The sequence below is a fragment of the Lissotriton vulgaris genome, chromosome 2_1, assembly GCF_964263255.1.
Source record: "Lissotriton vulgaris chromosome 2_1, aLisVul1.2, whole genome shotgun sequence".
In the NCBI taxonomy this organism is placed as follows: domain Eukaryota; kingdom Metazoa; phylum Chordata; class Amphibia; order Caudata; family Salamandridae; genus Lissotriton; species Lissotriton vulgaris.
The window spans coordinates 1,186,821,160-1,186,837,745 of NC_141687.1; the positions used below are offsets into that span (position 1 = coordinate 1,186,821,160).

The window sequence follows — 16,586 nt, forward strand, 5'->3', positions numbered from 1 at the left end:
AAATAAACAAATACATAGGCAAACATCTCAATCGCACCTTCTGATACATTCATTGTCCTAATATATGATAAGTTTTATAAAGCAGAGTCACAACTCACATGTGCTGGTAATAAATATGTTACAGTGGGCAAACAATGGAAGGGGTGAGGCCCCACCAGACATTATAACTCCAACATCTCTATGTTAAAAAGCATTTCTAGGCAATATCTAGCCTCTGAAAAAAATATGCAAGATCCACCGATAAATCTGGCAAAAGTCCCTAACATTTTGTGCATACTTGTGCACTTACCAGAATGTAGAGCCACCTTGTAGCTGTCGAAGGTAATTGCTGCTCCCAAAATGTTTTATCAGAAGGCAAGTTGAGAGGAATCCTAGAGGCAGATGTCCATGGAAAGAGCCGCTCACTGCAGCAGGAATGTTGGATGCTTCAAATTCGCAGAGTTTCCTGTCCAACGTCCACAACGCTCCCAAACGCTCAAAAGCCTCACACCGGGTAGATCTCTGGCTCCCAGGTAAAGCCAAATCCTGAGCATGCTAGTGCTAGGATCACAGAGAGAGAGAGAGAGAGAGAGACAGGGTTCAAGACCTGCTGTCTTGATAAAGGTCTGAAACGGCTAGTGCCTAAGAGTGTCTGACTTTCAGTTATGACTGATTGTGAGAGGGGAAGATGAAGTTTTTCTGCACCCAGCATGCCTTGCAATATACTTATGCAAATGAGGTGAGAGCCGGACCAATCCCACGCTACTCTGCTTAATGCTCCCTATCTGCATAAAAAGAACACTTTCACAACAGAGCAGAGTGGCGCAGGGGAAGCGTGCTGGGCCCATAACCCAGAGGTCGATGGATCGAAACCATCCTCTGCTAATTTTGCTTGATTTTCCTTCCAAGGACCAAGCTGTCTTTTCCACGCTGACAGCAAGGAAAAGCACAAGCTTGTGCCAGCTATGTGAGAAAAGACTTCTCAAATATCTGTGTCTGCTGAAATACAAGAGAGGGATCATCAAAGGATCCACCCTGTACTTTGAAAGTAAAGACACACAATAATAAGCATAAATGACTGGTGGGACCTTCAAACACTTTTATGGGCAGGCTTTGAATTTCATTCTTCCCTTTTTGTTCTGCTCTTATCTATCTCCTGGGCAATTAATTGAATGTTCTGTATTTCTCTTCCCTGTTTTGCTTCCCATGCTGCCTCTATATATTATTATCTATTATTTGTAATGCAGCTTTCCATTCTTCTCTTCTGCACAGCTTTGTCCTTGGTTTCAATCCCAGTTCCTTACCCTCTGCAAAAAACTTTCTATTGCTTTTCATGTTGGTATCTAAACCAAATGCACCATTCAAGCTGGTGCAAGATAGTCATTGAACTCAGGGTCCTAATGTTTAGAACCGAGAGCACACAGATCAGAGGGCGTTGGTGGTATAGTAGTGAGCATAGCTGCCTTCCAAGCAGTTGACCCGGGTTCAATTCCCGGCCAACGCAGTACAAATACTAATATATTCTTAAAGCAGGATATATTTTAATGCAACATGTCACAAAATGGAAATATAATGAACAGATTAATCAGCCGTTATATAAAAAATAAACAAATATGTAGGCAAGCATCTCAATCGCCCCTTCTGCTATATTCATTGTCCTAATATATGATAAGTTTCATAAAGCAGAGTCACCACTCACATGTGCTGATAAAAAATATTTACAGTGGGCAGACAATGAAAGGGCTGAGGCCCGACCACACATTATAACTCCAGCATCTCTATGTTAAAAAGCATTTCCTAGGCAATATCTAGCCTCTGAAAACAATATGCAAGATCCATCGATAAATCTGGCAAAAGTCGCCAACATTTTGTGCATACTTGTGCCCTCACCTGAATGTAGCGCCACCTTGTAGACGTCGGAGGTAACTGCAGCTCAAAAAATGTTTCATCAGAGGGCAAGTTTAGAGGAATCCAAAAGGCAGATGTCCATGGAAAGATCCTCCGACTGCAGCAGGAAGGTTGGATGCTTCAAATTTACACAGTTTCCAGTCCAACGTCCTCTCATGTACCGAACGCTCCCAAACGCTCAAAAGCCTTACACCGGGCAAGCCCTCACCGGGTAGATCTCTGGCTCCCAGGTAAAGCCAAATCCTGAGCATGCTAGCACTAGGATCTCAGAGAGAGAGACAGAGAGCGTCGGAGAGCTGCTGTCTTGATAAAGGCCTGAAACGGCTAGTGCCTAAGAGGGTCTGGACTTTCAGTTATGACTGATTGTGAGAGGGGAAGATGAAGATTTTCTGCACCCAGCATGCCTTGCGATATAATTAGGCAAATGAGGTGAGAGCCCGACCAATCCCACTTCACTCCTATGAATGCCTCCTCATCTGCATAAAGAGAACACTTTCACAAACGAGCAGAGTGGCGCAGCGGAAGCGTGCTGGGCCCATAACCCAGAGGTCGATGGATCGAAACCATCCTCTGCTAATTTTGCTTGATTTTCCTTCCAAGGACCAAGCTGTCATTTCCACACTGCCAGAAAGGAAAAGCGCAAGCTTGTGCCAGCTATGTGAAAAAAGACTTCTCAACTATCTATGTCTGTGTAATACAAGAGTGTTCGTGAAAGGATCAACCCTGTACTTTGAAAGCAAAGACACACAACTATAACCATAAATGACTGGTGGGAGCTTCACACAACTTTCTGGGCATGCTTTGAATTTCATTCTTCCCTTTTTTTCTGCTCTTATCTATCTCCTGGGCATTTCATGGAATGTTCTCTCTTTCTCTTCCCTGCTTTGCTTCCCATGCTGCCTATATATGCTGATTTCTACTATTTGTACTGTTGCTTTTCATTTCTTCTCTTCTGCACAACTTTGTCCTTGGTTTCAATCCCCAGTTCCTTACTGTGAGAAGTTGGCCTGGTATATAATGCTCACTAGTTCTAGTGATCACTTTGTACCATGCCAAGCAACCCTTATGATGATGGTTGTAATTCAACCTTGTAGACCAGTTATCCTAGTGGTAACGTGGACAAAGCAGTCTTAGGCTAAACTCTGAAAGGCATGTGAAGCCAGCTGTTCTACCATACACAACCCCCTTGAATACCAAATGAAAGGGACACCACACAGATATATATTGAAAATATATATTGATTTATTAACTATTAAAATCCCCTGGACTCTTTATGAGCACAGAAGCACAAGCGTAAAATCACAAGACAGTTTAAAATACACAAAAGTTGCACAATATGGATGAGCCCTAGGGGCCACCTAAACCATATACTAAATAAGTGGTATAAGAGATACCTAAAGGAAAGTGAAGAGGCCTAGGGCCTTGGGAATCGCTGGAGCTATTCGAGACTGGAGTTAACTAAGTCGGGAGAGGCCCACGGGACTCGGGTGCAGTGTTCAAAGTGCACGCACTTCTCAATACAAAGTCTATGGTGCGTAAAAAGCACAAAGTTAGAAAGTTAGGAACCTTCCGAGTGACCTACGGAGCTGAAACTTAAAACACAGGCCCTTGGGATGTGTACCAGTGCAGGAGCACCGGCGGAGCTGAGTTACCTCACCCACAGGAAGCGGGTGCACAGGGTCGAAGATGTGTCGGGTTTCGTCACGCTGGTCGATGGTGCTTGGAGCAGGAGATGCTGCAGGCGGCTCGATGAGAAGAGTTCCGGTGGATCCAAGGGTGGATCTGTAGATGTGAAGACCTGAAAGCAGAGGGGACAGTGTTCAAAGTCACTAGCCAGTGACTGCCGTGGAACCAGAGTGGAACCAGGTGATGTCGGGTGCAAACAGGCGTTGTCGGGTAGCTTCTTTCTGCAGCCACGTGGATACCCGGGGTCGAGGACGTCCAGGAGTCGGTCACGAGCTGTCCCACGTAGGCTTCTCGCTGTTGGCGGTGTCGGCGACCTGATCGGAGCAAACAGGCCTTGGCAAATGCAAGCCACGCAGAAGTTGAAAGATGCTGTTCACTCGGACCAGCAAGGTCAGAGCGGGTGCTCCTTTTCACAGGAGCTTGGGTAGGTCTGGAGCAACCAGACCTGCTGTTTAAATCTTCGGGTTCGTCGCCAAGATGGCCGCTGGCCGCGTGGCTAGTGGCCGGGATGGCGCGTCGAGTGGCACAGTGCAAAAGGGCCCCACGCAGATCGTGGAGATGCTGGGGGGCTGATCTTCGGTGCAAGGGCTGCTCGGTGGTGGGGGTTCTCAGTCCCCAAAGCACAACGTCGAGGATGCCTCAGAAGCTGCGCAGTCAGCTTTACGAGTGTCTTCCAAGAGGTCCGGTCCCACGTCACTCGGTGCCTCCACGGGTCCCTTCTTTGCAGGGACTGTGGATCGGGCTCTGAGAGGTCTGGGAATCTGGTTCTTGTCGGGCTCTGGGCTCGGGCTCCGGCGGGAGGCGGCGGCAAAGCAGACGTCGAGTTGCTGGTTGGTGCCTGTGTTCACAGGGTGGTCACTCCTTGGCCACAAGGGAGATTCTTCTTCAGTCTTCTGTGCAGCAGAATGTCGAAGTCCAGTCTTCTTCTTAGTTTAAGTTGATTTCGGGATGATCTGCTGTGCAATGGCACTGCTCCCCCTCTTATTCCCAAACTGGGGGTGGATCACCTACTAGGTCCCTCCTCTGGGTGGAACCAGGAAGGGGGGCGGTTACACCCCCTTTCCTTTGTCCAGCTCCGCGCCAGGACTGGGGCTGGAAGGCCCCAGAACCGGTTTGGACTGGCCTATGCACGGGGACACCTTGTGTGCCCCGGGCATGTCTGATTCTTTTCAGCCCTGTCCTACCTAATACACAAAATCCTGTCTGGGGTGGTGCTCGCACCTCCCAAGGCAGGAAACCCTTTGTCCAGGCCACCATCTGCCGAGTTTCAGTCAGCAGCAGGAGGCCAGACTTGTGTCTGTGGTGGCAGCGTCCATTTTGTGAAGCTGAGGCTCTGTTTAACTTTAACCGGGGTTAAGGCTACACACATGTCGTGTCCCTCTAGAAGGGTGGAATGCTATCCCCGTCGCCAGAACTGGCGAGGGGATAGTATTCCAATTCGTATGACACCTTACTCGACATGTTTTGATAAAGCCAAACCAAAGATAGCATTTAACCGCGAGGATTATAATGCACTTAAGAGTATATGGTATGGCAATATCCCGGAACAGCTTAGGGAGTGGTTCCCGACAGCTGCAGACAGGCTCAGCTCATGCTAGAGCACCATCTCACATATTTCCAAGCACTCTGCCTCCAGCATTGATGAGGCCTTCCATAGGAGTGGCTGATAGGAACATATGTGTCCAGTTTAGGGTTAGGCACAGACATACTGTACCTAAGTAAGAGGTGATTACACCAACTTACCCCAGCTGAGTGATCAGCCAGTTGTGTCAAATATGGAGGCCAGGCCAGGGGTGGCACAATACATGCTGCAGCCCCTGGCAGGCCTTGGCTACACCTATGCCCTGGGTACCTATGGTACACTGTTACAGGGGCCTATAAGGTGAACCCTATTCCAATTGTGTTATGCACCTAAGGTACATGGAGTCCATTTTAAGGAGAGAGCAATCAGCCTGGGGCCCTGAATAGCAGGATCCCAGGCCAACTAAGTCAAAAACCAGCTAAACACCAGGCAAAAAGTTTGGGGGTAACCATAGTCAGATATCCACCTTCCTACATAACCCCCCCCCAAACGAAAGGAGATAAGGCTATCCTTGACCAGGTAAGCCTATATTGCCTAAGTGGCCATATAAGGAAGTACCAGCTCTGGCTTGGTAACCCCCTGTCTCATGGTCCACTAAGCAATCCCTCACCCTAAGGGTATCGGAGGGTCTCCACCATAGGGAATCTCTACCTGTGGTGTGTCTTTGCAAAGTCAAAGGCTGGTGTTGAGATGGAGTACTGAAGTGAGCTTCCTCTGTAGGGCTCAGCTTCCTCCAATCACTCTCCACCATGTGTGCCTTTCTTTCTCTGACTGAGTTGCACTGTGCTCTCAGGGTCAACCTCTGGCTACCTAAAGCTGGAGGCTGGGTCCCTCTGTTTGGCTTACTGGAGGGACAGGTCAGGTTTGGGCCCTTAGGGTCCCAGGTTTGGCTGTGCCCAACAATATCCATCTGGGGGAGGTCCCTAACTACATTTAAGGGGGATCCCTCAGGAGTTTTTAAAGCTTGCACCTCACTAGGGCTACTAGTTTCGGTGCCCCTAATCTGCTGATGGGGGTGCTTTATTTGACAGGGGGCCCTTTGGGTCTCACTGTCCTTCTTGTCCTCTGCAGCCCTGGGCTGAGTAAGGCAAGGTAGAGAGGGGCAGGTTACCTGCTCCAGACTGGGTCCCTCCTGAGAAGGGTCCACTGCCATCAGAGGCTCTGTCAGGCCAGGCCTAACAACCTCTGGGACAGTTCCTTCATCAGGGGTAAGATCAGTTCCCTGAGGAGGCTGATCCTTTCCTAAAGTCTGGTGGGAGGGAGATTTCTCTTCCTCCTCAATGCTCTCTGTTTGGGTGGAGTGATCCATCATTTCAGGCTTCACTACCCAGGTATCGGTTTGAGTTTGGGCTGTGGCCATCACAGACCCACCAACCTTTTCAGGAGGAGACTCAGTTTGGGTATGGGCTGTTACTAGTACAGCCCTGCTACTCTTTCCAGGAGGGAAGTTATCTAAAGATGGGGCTGAGGTTTGCTCAGCCCTCCCAACCTTTTCAGGAAGGACATCTTGAATTGGGGCTGTAGCCATTACAGCCCCACTAACCTTTCCATGGAGATGTACCATTCTAGAATGGGTTTGCTGTTCAACCTCAGCCCAGGCTGAGATTTCCAAATCATTACCCAGTAGGCAATCTACAGGCAAGTTTGCTGACACTGCCACTCTCTTTGGGCCAGTGACACCTCCCCAGCTAAGATTGACTACTGCCATGGGATGATTGGTTTCTATGCCATCAATGTTTGTCACCTGATATCTGGCATCAGGTAAAAGTTGCCTTGAGGGGACTAGACATTCAGCCACCATGGTGATGCTAGCCCCTGTGTCTCTGAAGGCCTCAACTTTCAAACCATTGATGAGGGGCTCCTGTCTATACTTGCTCAAAGTGTTTGGGCAAGCTGTGAAATTGGCAAACCCCATGCCAGTCTCATAGACAAGAGTATCTGAGTTAGGGGACCTGGATAGGCCAGAGTCCACCTGTCCTCCAAAAGTAAACCCACCCAAATTCTTGGGGGTGCTCCCACCACCTGGGGGACCACTGCTAACAGTGACAGGAGGTGTTGGAGCCTTACCTGGAGGTATATTCTCCTTATTGCCATTCTTGGGACAACAGCTATCTGTTTTGTAATGCCCCACCTGTTTACAGGTATGACAATAAGGCTTTTTCTGGGATGCAGAAGTGTCTTGGGACCCACCCCCATTCTTGGAGTTTTGGGGCCCTGGGGAAGTCTTTTCCTTACTTTTATCCCCACCCTTCTCTTGAGGCTTGGTAGTCTCTTTCTTTTGGTCACCACCCTGGTTCTTAGGCCTGATCCTGGTTCTGACCCATTTGTCTGCCCTCCTACCCAATTCTTGTGGGGAGGTCAGATCAGAGTCAACCAGGTGCTGATGTAGAAGCTGATTTTGACAATTACTTAAGATTTGCTCTCTCATAATTAAATTATACAATCCTGTATAGTCAGTAACCTTACTTCCCAGCAACCAGCCCTCCAGAGCCTTAGTGGCACACTCAACAAATTCAGACCAGTCCTGAGTCTGTGTCTTCTGGGTATCTCTGAACATTAACCTGTACTGTTCAGTGGTTAAGCCTAACCCATCAATCAGAGCACTCTTCAGGACCATGTAGTTTCTAGAATCCTCATCACTAACTGTGAGGAGTCTGTCTCTGCCTCTACCTTCAAAGGAGAGCCACAAGATTGCTGCCCACTGCTCCTGAGGAATCTGCTGTACCATGCAGGCTCTCTCAAGTGCAGTCATCCATTTGTGGATATCATCCCCAGCTTTGTAGGGGGGCACAATCTTACTCAGGTTTCTTGTATCAAAAGACCTGTCTTTATCCTTCTGGATAGTGCTGCCACCAGTGGATCCTAATCCACTCTCTCTAGGCTGTCTTGCTCTAGCAAGTTTCTCCTTGGCCAGGGCAACCTCTAGTTCTTGCCTCTGGATCCTAAGCTCAGCCTCTCTCATCTTGGCCTCATGTTCCCTTCTCTGAGGGCTAGTCATCTCCTTCCTGGAGTGACCATGAGAGCCTCTAGAGACATGGGAGGTATTGGATTCACCTGAGTGATGCCTCCTCCTCCTATGGCCCTGGTTAAGTCCACCTGGGGGTCTGAATGGGTTGTTACCTGATTCATTCCCAAGTTGACTTAAGTTAGCCTGGTTCAGTCTACTGACCAGCACCTGACTATTTCTGTCATCATCTGACTCACTGCTTTCCACCTCTTCCTCCTCTTCTTCTTCCTCTTCCTCTTCATCTACCTGAGGAGCTCCAGTGGTGGAGGCTTCCTCATCTACTAGGATGATAGGGGTAGGGGTGTCTACAGTGTCATCCTCTGAAGGATGGCCTCCTTCAGCATTCCCTGTGGGGTTTGCTTTAGAGGTCTTTAGAGCCTCAGACTGATCCAAGAGCTCTCTTAGGTGGTCTGTAGTAGGGGTAGGCCCTGTCTTCAGACCCCTTAAGACACAAAGCTGTCTTAATTCCTTAAAAGGAAAAGTAGCAAATTTGGATGGTGCCCTTGGAGGGTCACTCTCAACAGAGACATTCCCAGTGGAACCCTCTGCTCCAGACATTGCTCTAGTGTGGGTGGATGTGTTGCAATCTACCTACACTGGTGTTTACCTACTAAACCTATCTAGTAGTTGTAGCTAGGGTGTGCTACTCCCTTTGCTCTACAACAACTAAGTTCAGTAGAACTTAAGTATACTAGTCTTGTTTTATATGTACCTAGCAGGTACCTGTGTGATCTTTCAGATGATAATCTCAAAGATTGTAATGGTAAAACAACAGCAAGCTCAGATCCCAATCCGCTGCTCACCAATGTGAGAAGTTGGCCTGGTATATAATGCTCACTAGTTCTAGTGATCACTTTGTACCATGCCAAGCAACCCTTATGATGATGGTTGTAATTCAACCTTGTAGACCAGTTATCCTAGTGGTAACGTGGACAAAGCAGTCTTAGGCTAAACTCTGAAAGGCATGTGAAGCCAGCTGTTCTACCATACACAACCCCCTTGAATACCAAATGAAAGGGACACCACACAGATATATATTGAAAATATATATTGATTTATTAACTATTAAAATCCCCTGGACTCTTTATGAGCACAGAAGCACAAGCGTAAAATCACAAGACAGTTTAAAATACACAAAAGTTGCACAATATGGATGAGCCCTAGGGGCCACCTAAACCATATACTAAATAAGTGGTATAAGAGATACCTAAAGGAAAGTGAAGAGGCCTAGGGCCTTGGGAATCGCTGGAGCTATTCGAGACTGGAGTTAACTAAGTCGGGAGAGGCCCACGGGACTCGGGTGCAGTGTTCAAAGTGCACGCACTTCTCAATACAAAGTCTATGGTGCGTAAAAAGCACAAAGTTAGAAAGTTAGGAACCTTCCGAGTGACCTACGGAGCTGAAACTTAAAACACAGGCCCTTGGGATGTGTACCAGTGCAGGAGCACCGGCGGAGCTGAGTTACCTCACCCACAGGAAGCGGGTGCACAGGGTCGAAGATGTGTCGGGTTTCGTCACGCTGGTCGATGGTGCTTGGAGCAGGAGATGCTGCAGGCGGCTCGATGAGAAGAGTTCCGGTGGATCCAAGGGTGGATCTGTAGATGTGAAGACCTGAAAGCAGAGGGGACAGTGTTCAAAGTCACTAGCCAGTGACTGCCGTGGAACCAGAGTGGAACCAGGTGATGTCGGGTGCAAACAGGCGTTGTCGGGTAGCTTCTTTCTGCAGCCACGTGGATACCCGGGGTCGAGGACGTCCAGGAGTCGGTCACGAGCTGTCCCACGTAGGCTTCTCGCTGTTGGCGGTGTCGGCGACCTGATCGGAGCAAACAGGCCTTGGCAAATGCAAGCCACGCAGAAGTTGAAAGATGCTGTTCACTCGGACCAGCAAGGTCAGAGCGGGTGCTCCTTTTCACAGGAGCTTGGGTAGGTCTGGAGCAACCAGACCTGCTGTTTAAATCTTCGGGTTCGTCGCCAAGATGGCCGCTGGCCGCGTGGCTAGTGGCCGGGATGGCGCGTCGAGTGGCACAGTGCAAAAGGGCCCCACGCAGATCGTGGAGATGCTGGGGGGCTGATCTTCGGTGCAAGGGCTGCTCGGTGGTGGGGGTTCTCAGTCCCCAAAGCACAACGTCGAGGATGCCTCAGAAGCTGCGCAGTCAGCTTTACGAGTGTCTTCCAAGAGGTCCGGTCCCACGTCACTCGGTGCCTCCACGGGTCCCTTCTTTGCAGGGACTGTGGATCGGGCTCTGAGAGGTCTGGGAATCTGGTTCTTGTCGGGCTCTGGGCTCGGGCTCCGGCGGGAGGCGGCGGCAAAGCAGACGTCGAGTTGCTGGTTGGTGCCTGTGTTCACAGGGTGGTCACTCCTTGGCCACAAGGGAGATTCTTCTTCAGTCTTCTGTGCAGCAGAATGTCGAAGTCCAGTCTTCTTCTTAGTTTAAGTTGATTTCGGGATGATCTGCTGTGCAATGGCACTGCTCCCCCTCTTATTCCCAAACTGGGGGTGGATCACCTACTAGGTCCCTCCTCTGGGTGGAACCAGGAAGGGGGGCGGTTACACCCCCTTTCCTTTGTCCAGCTCCGCGCCAGGACTGGGGCTGGAAGGCCCCAGAACCGGTTTGGACTGGCCTATGCACGGGGACACCTTGTGTGCCCCGGGCATGTCTGATTCTTTTCAGCCCTGTCCTACCTAATACACAAAATCCTGTCTGGGGTGGTGCTCGCACCTCCCAAGGCAGGAAACCCTTTGTCCAGGCCACCATCTGCCGAGTTTCAGTCAGCAGCAGGAGGCCAGACTTGTGTCTGTGGTGGCAGCGTCCATTTTGTGAAGCTGAGGCTCTGTTTAACTTTAACCGGGGTTAAGGCTACACACATGTCGTGTCCCTCTAGAAGGGTGGAATGCTATCCCCGTCGCCAGAACTGGCGAGGGGATAGTATTCCAATTCGTATGACACCTTACTCGACATGTTTTGATAAAGCCAAACCAAAGATAGCATTTAACCGCGAGGATTATAATGCACTTAAGAGTATATGGTATGGCAATATCCCGGAACAGCTTAGGGAGTGGTTCCCGACAGCTGCAGACAGGCTCAGCTCATGCTAGAGCACCATCTCACATATTTCCAAGCACTCTGCCTCCAGCATTGATGAGGCCTTCCATAGGAGTGGCTGATAGGAACATATGTGTCCAGTTTAGGGTTAGGCACAGACATACTGTACCTAAGTAAGAGGTGATTACACCAACTTACCCCAGCTGAGTGATCAGCCAGTTGTGTCAAATATGGAGGCCAGGCCAGGGGTGGCACAATACATGCTGCAGCCCCTGGCAGGCCTTGGCTACACCTATGCCCTGGGTACCTATGGTACACTGTTACAGGGGCCTATAAGGTGAACCAATTCCAATTGTGTTATGCACCTAAGGTACATGGAGTCCATTTTAAGGAGAGAGCAATCAGCCTGGGGCCCTGAATAGCAGGATCCCAGGCCAACTAAGTCAAAAACCAGCTAAACACCAGGCAAAAAGTTTGGGGGTAACCATAGTCAGATATCCACCTTCCTACACTTACCCTCTGCAAAAAACGTTCTACTACTTCTCATGTTGGTATCTAAACCAAATGCACCATTGAAGCTGTTGCAAGATAGTCATTGATTTCGGCAACGTAATATTTAGAACCGAGAGCACACACATCAGAGGGCGTTGGTGGTATAGTGGTGAGCATAGCTGCTTCCCAAGCAGTTGACCCGGGTTCGATTCCCGGCCAAAGCAGTGAAAATGCTTATATATTCTGCAAGCAGGATATATTTTAATGCAACATGTCACAAAATGGAAATTTCATGTACAGATTAATCAGCCATATATAAAAAAATAAACAAATACATAGGCAAACATCTCAATCGCACCTTCTGATACATTCATTGTCCTAATATATGATAAGTTTTATAAAGCAGAGTCACAACTCACATGTGCTGGTAATAAATATGTTACAGTGGGCAAACAATGGAAGGGGTGAGGCCCCACCAGACATTATAACTCCAACATCTCTATGTTAAAAAGCATTTCTAGGCAATATCTAGCCTCTGAAAAAAATATGCAAGATCCACCGATAAATCTGGCAAAAGTCCCTAACATTTTGTGCATACTTGTGCACTTACCAGAATGTAGAGCCACCTTGTAGCTGTCGAAGGTAATTGCTGCTCCCAAAATGTTTTATCAGAAGGCAAGTTGAGAGGAATCCTAGAGGCAGATGTCCATGGAAAGAGCCGCTCACTGCAGCAGGAATGTTGGATGCTTCAAATTCGCAGAGTTTCCTGTCCAACGTCCACTCACGTCCCGAACGCTCCCAAACGCTCAAAAGCCTCACACCGGGCAAGCCCTCACCGGGTAGATCTCTGGCTCCCAGGTAAAGCCAAATCCTGAGCATGCTAGTGCTAGGATCACAGAGAGAGAGAGAGAGAGAGAGAGGGTTCAAGACCTGCTGTCTTGATAAAGGTCTGAAACGGCTAGTGCCTAAGAGTGTCTGACTTTCAGTTATGACTGATTGTGAGAGGGGAAGATGAAGTTTTTCTGCACCCAGCATGCCTTGCAATATACTTATGCAAATGAGGTGAGAGCCGGACCAATCCCACGCTACTCTGCTTAATGCTCCCTATCTGCATAAAAAGAACACTTTCACAACAGAGCAGAGTGGCGCAGCGGAAGCGTGCTGGGCCCATAACCCAGAGGTCGATGGATCGAAACCATCCTCTGCTAATTTTGCTTGATTTTCCTTCCAAGGACCAAGCTGTCTTTTCCACGCTGACAGCAAGGAAAAGCACAAGCTTGTGCCAGCTATGTGAGAAAAGACTTCTCAAATATCTGTGTCTGCTGAAATACAAGAGAGGGATCATCAAAGGATCCACCCTGTACTTTGAAAGTAAAGACACACAATAATAAGCATAAATGACTGGTGGGACCTTCAAACACTTTTATGGGCAGGCTTTGAATTTCATTCTTCCCTTTTTGTTCTGCTCTTATCTATCTGCTGGGCAATTAATTGAATGTTCTGTATTTCTCTTCCCTGTTTTGCTTCCCATGCTGCCTCTATATATTCTTATCTATTATTTGTAATGCAGCTTTCCATTCTTCTCTTCTGCACAGCTTTGTCCTTGGTTTCAATCCCAGTTCCTTACCCTCTGCAAAAAACTTTCTATTGCTTTTCATGTTGGTATCTAAACCAAATGCACCATTCAAGCTGGTGCAAGATAGTCATTGAACTCAGGGTCCTAATGTTTAGAACCGAGAGCACACAGATCAGAGGGCGTTGGTGGTATAGTGGTGAGCATAGCTGCCTTCCAAGCAGTTGACCCGGGTTCGATTCCCGGCCAACGCAGTACAAGTACTAATATATTCTGCAAGCAGGATATATTTTAATGCAACATGTCACAAAATGGAAATATAATGAACAGATTAATCAGCCGTTATATAAAAAATAAACAAATATGTAGGCAAGCATCTCAATTGCCCCTTCTGCTATATTCATTGTCCTAATATATGATAAGTTTCATAAAGCAGAGTCACCACTCACATGTGCTGATAAAAAATATTTACAGTGGGCAGACAATGAAAGGGCTGAGGCCCGACCACACATTATAACTCCAGCATCTCTATGTTAAAAAGCATTTCCTAGGCAATATCTAGCCTCTGAAAACAATATGCAAGATCCATCGATAAATCTGGCAAAAGTCGCCAACATTTTGTGCATACTTGTGCCCTCACCTGAATGTAGCGCCACCTTGTAGACGTCGGAGGTAACTGCAGCTCAAAAAATGTTTCATCAGAGGGCAAGTTTAGAGGAATCCAAAAGGCAGATGTCCATGGAAAGATCCTCCGACTGCAGCAGGAAGGTTGGATGCTTCAAATTTACACAGTTTCCAGTCCAACGTCCTCTCATGTACCGAACGCTCCCAAACGCTCAAAAGCCTTACACCGGGCAAGCCCTCACCGGGTAGATCTCTGGCTCCCAGGTAAAGCCAAATCCTGAGCATGCTAGCACTAGGATCTCAGAGAGAGAGACAGAGAGCGTCGGAGAGCTGCTGTCTTGATAAAGGCCTGAAACGGCTAGTGCCTAAGAGGGTCTGGACTTTCAGTTATGACTGATTGTGAGAGGGGAAGATGAAGATTTTCTGCACCCAGCATGCCTTGCGATATAATTAGGCAAATGAGGTGAGAGCCCGACCAATCCCACTTCACTCCTATGAATGCCTCCTCATCTGCATAAAGAGAACACTTTCACAAACGAGCAGAGTGGCGCAGCGGAAGCGTGCTGGGCCCATAACCCAGAGGTCGATGGATCGAAACCATCCTCTGCTAATTTTGCTTGATTTTCCTTCCAAGGACCAAGCTGTCATTTCCACACTGCCAGAAAGGAAAAGCGCAAGCTTGTGCCAGCTATGTGAAAAAAGACTTCTCAACTATCTATGTCTGTGTAATACAAGAGTGTTCGTGAAAGGATCAACCCTGTACTTTGAAAGCAAAGACACACAACTATAACCATAAATGACTGGTGGGAGCTTCACACAACTTTCTGGGCATGCTTTGAATTTCATTCTTCCCTTTTTTTCTGCTCTTATCTATCTCCTGGGCATTTCATGGAATGTTCTCTCTTTCTCTTCCCTGCTTTGCTTCCCATGCTGCCTATATATGCTGATTTCTACTATTTGTACTGTTGCTTTTCATTTCTTCTCTTCTGCACAACTTTGTCCTTGGTTTCAATCCCCAGTTCCTTACCCTCTGCAAAAAACGTTCTACTACTTCTCATGTTGGTATCTAAACCAAATGCACCATTGAAGCTGTTGCAAGATAGTCATTGATTTCGGCAACGTAATATTTAGAACCGAGAGCACACACATCAGAGGGCGTTGGTGGTATAGTGGTGAGCATAGCTGCTTCCCAAGCAGTTGACCCGGGTTCGATTCCCGGCCAACGCAGTGAAAATGCTTATATATTCTGCAAGCAGGATATATTTTAATGCAACATGTCACAAAATGGAAATTTCATGTACAGATTAATCAGCCATATATAAAAAAATAAACAAATACATAGGCAAACATCTCAATCGCACCTTCTGATACATTCATTGTCCTAATATATGATAAGTTTTATAAAGCAGAGTCACAACTCACATGTGCTGGTAATAAATATGTTACAGTGGGCAAACAATGGAAGGGGTGAGGCCCCACCAGACATTATAACTCCAACATCTCTATGTTAAAAAGCATTTCTAGGCAATATCTAGCCTCTGAAAAAAATATGCAAGATCCACCGATAAATCTGGCAAAAGTCCCTAACATTTTGTGCATACTTGTGCACTTACCAGAATGTAGAGCCACCTTGTAGCTGTCGAAGGTAATTGCTGCTCCCAAAATGTTTTATCAGAAGGCAAGTTGAGAGGAATCCTAGAGGCAGATGTCCATGGAAAGAGCCGCTCACTGCAGCAGGAATGTTGGATGCTTCAAATTCGCAGAGTTTCCTGTCCAACGTCCACTCACGTCCCGAACGCTCCCAAACGCTCAAAAGCCTCACACCGGGCAAGCCCTCACCGGGTAGATCTCTGGCTCCCAGGTAAAGCCAAATCCTGAGCATGCTAGTGCTAGGATCACAGAGAGAGAGAGAGAGAGAGAGAGGGTTCAAGACCTGCTGTCTTGATAAAGGTCTGAAACGGCTAGTGCCTAAGAGTGTCTGACTTTCAGTTATGACTGATTGTGAGAGGGGAAGATGAAGTTTTTCTGCACCCAGCATGCCTTGCAATATACTTATGCAAATGAGGTGAGAGCCGGACCAATCCCACGCTACTCTGCTTAATGCTCCCTATCTGCATAAAAAGAACACTTTCACAACAGAGCAGAGTGGCGCAGCGGAAGCGTGCTGGGCCCATAACCCAGAGGTCGATGGATCGAAACCATCCTCTGCTAATTTTGCTTGATTTTCCTTCCAAGGACCAAGCTGTCTTTTCCACGCTGACAGCAAGGAAAAGCACAAGCTTGTGCCAGCTATGTGAGAAAAGACTTCTCAAATATCTGTGTCTGCTGAAATACAAGAGAGGGATCATCAAAGGATCCACCCTGTACTTTGAAAGTAAAGACACACAATAATAAGCATAAATGACTGGTGGGACCTTCAAACACTTTTATGGGCAGGCTTTGAATTTCATTCTTCCCTTTTTGTTCTGCTCTTATCTATCTGCTGGGCAATTAATTGAATGTTCTGTATTTCTCTTCCCTGTTTTGCTTCCCATGCTGCCTCTATATATTCTTATCTATTATTTGTAATGCAGCTTTCCATTCTTCTCTTCTGCACAGCTTTGTCCTTGGTTTCAATCCCAGTTCCTTACCCTCTGCAAAAAACTTTCTATTGCTTTTCATGTTGGTATCTAAACCAAATGCACCATTCAA

General features: G+C 47.6%; 3 non-coding genes across 3 annotated transcripts; all 3 read left to right on the forward strand.

The window, feature by feature from the left end:
* Nucleotides 1-11,850: 11,850 nt before the first annotated feature.
* TRNAG-CCC (transfer RNA glycine (anticodon CCC)) lies at nt 11,851-11,922 on the forward strand. The gene has a single exon. It is a non-coding gene; the product is annotated as a tRNA-Gly (tRNA).
* A 1,531-nt stretch (nt 11,923-13,453) lies between these two features.
* Nucleotides 13,454-13,525, forward strand: TRNAG-UCC (transfer RNA glycine (anticodon UCC)). Its single transcript has one exon. It is a non-coding gene; the product is annotated as a tRNA-Gly (tRNA).
* Nucleotides 13,526-15,050: 1,525 nt separating this feature from the next.
* TRNAG-CCC (transfer RNA glycine (anticodon CCC)) lies at nt 15,051-15,122 on the forward strand. Its single transcript has one exon. It is a non-coding gene; the product is annotated as a tRNA-Gly (tRNA).
* The last annotated feature ends 1,464 nt before the right edge of the window (nt 15,123-16,586 follow it).